The following is a 2,134-nucleotide window of genomic DNA, read 5'->3' as shown; positions in this document are numbered from 1 at the left end:
TGCAAGGGATAAGCCTACTTAAGGCACGGGGAGAAAAGGAATTTAAAGGACAGGAAGGAAAGAAATACCAGGGGAAGTCAAGGCAATGGAAGAGAAAGGGAAGTCTTGAATTGCCTTTCCCTTCCCTCACCTTCCCTTTCATTGTTTTCCAATTACTTGATTTGTGTTGCCTACTCTTTACTTCCATTGCTTATGCATAGACTTGACTTTTCCATTCCATTCAATTCTCTACCTGCCTCTGAACTTTCTTTTGACTTGCATTACTTTGCCTTCACATCCCTTCACTTGTCATTTCTGTTCCCTTCCATTGCCTTCCTTTTACATGACATGCTTTGTTTTGTTTCCTAATCATTTCCTTCACTTCCCTTCACCTATCTTTATTTCCCTTCTCTTCCATTTTCTTGTCTTACTTTACTTCACTTAACTTACCTTGACTTCCATTGTCTTACCTTGCATTCGTTCTGAACTATTCAGTTTCCTGTTCTTGACTTGCTATACATTTCCCCTTCCCTTTCCTTCCTTTGCTTTAACATCCTTTCTTTCCCTTGCCTTCCTTTCCATTCTCTTCCCCTGTCTTTACTTCCTGTCCCTCCATTACACTACCTTCCCTTTCCTTCCTTTGATTTCACATCCTTTCCATTCCCTTTCTTTATCTTGCCTTGATTCCCCTTTCCTACCCCTGCCTTGACTTCCAGTCAATTCCATTCCACTACCTTCCCATTCTTTCTCTTACCTTCCATTCTCTGCCCTCCAGTTCCCTTCATTTTCCTTTCCTTGACTTGCTGTGCTTTGTCATTTCCCTTCACACCCCAACATTTTCCTTCCCTCCTCTTCCTTTCCCCTGCCTTTTCTTTTCTTACGGTGTCTTGAATTGCCTTTCCCCTCCTTCACTTCCATTTCCTCCCCTCTTCTACAATTGCCTTTCCTTGCCTTTTTCCCTTCCATTTTGTTGACTTCCTTCCCTTACTTTCCCTTCCCTTTTCTCCCCTTGCTTTGCCTGGTCTTTTTCCTTCCTTTCTGCAATGTTTGCTTCCCTCCCAATCCCATCAACTACATTGATTTTTGCTAGTCTTTCCATTCCCTTCCTTTCTTGTGCCTTGCCATTCCTGTTACCTCCCTGTTTTCCCTTGACTTACTTTGCCATGCATTGACTTACATTGCCTTGCCTTGCCATGCTTCTATTATGTTTTTTGCCTTGCTTTCTATTCCCTGTGTCAATTTTTGACACCTTCCATTTGGTTCCATTCCCTAGACTAACCTTCCTTGTTCCTGTCCCCTCCCTTCACTTATCCCCCTTCTCTTTACTTTTCTTGATATTTCATACCGTGCATGGCCTTCTGTTTCCTTGACTTTACTTTTTTTTCATTTCCTTTCTGTTTCCTTGCTACTCTTTACTTCTTTCACTTGTCTTGACTAGAGTTGTCTTCCCTTGCATTCCCTTCTATTCCCTTCTGTTCACTTCCATTCTCATCTGTTCACTTCCCTTCCCATCATTTGTCATGGCTTCAATGGCCTTGCTTTCCATTTCCTTTCTTTCTGCTTCTTTGCATTTTTCTTCAGTTCCATTTGTTTTTTTATTCATTTTCTTCCCTTCCCTTTGCTCACCTCTGTTGTGTTTCCTAGTGTTTCTTTCCATTAGCTTCTCTTCCTTTGCCATATCTTTCCATTTCCATCTTCTTGTCACTCCTCTTCCCTTATCTGCCTTTCCCTCCCCTCTGATCCCACTCCATTTCCTTCTACTGCCATGCCTTGAACTGCCTGGCCACATATTTCATTTCCTGCCATTTCCTTGCCTTTCCTCCTCCCTTCCCTTCCCTTCCATTCCCTTTCTTTCTCTTCCTGTTCCTGCCCTTCCCCTGTCTTGTCTTGCCTTGTGATGCCCTCCATTTTCTTTTCTTTCCTTGCATGTTGTATTTTGGTTCCTTCCCTTCCTTGACTTTCTTTGACTTGCCTTGTCTTTCTTACCCTTGCCTTTCAATTTCTCATGCATTATCTTGCCTGCCCATTTTCCCCCTTACATAGTCTCCAGTTTCATTGATTGTTGTTTCTTTTTCTGACTTTTAACTAATATTTCCTCACTATTTGCCTAATTTTACCTATTCATGCCAACACAATTATTCATTCTCCTTGCCAT

This window comes from Phodopus roborovskii, unplaced genomic scaffold (assembly GCF_943737965.1).
Source record: "Phodopus roborovskii unplaced genomic scaffold, PHOROB, whole genome shotgun sequence".
Taxonomy (NCBI): domain Eukaryota; kingdom Metazoa; phylum Chordata; class Mammalia; order Rodentia; family Cricetidae; genus Phodopus; species Phodopus roborovskii.
The sequence above is the reverse complement of the archived record's forward strand: the minus strand, read 5'-3'. Positions refer to the sequence as shown.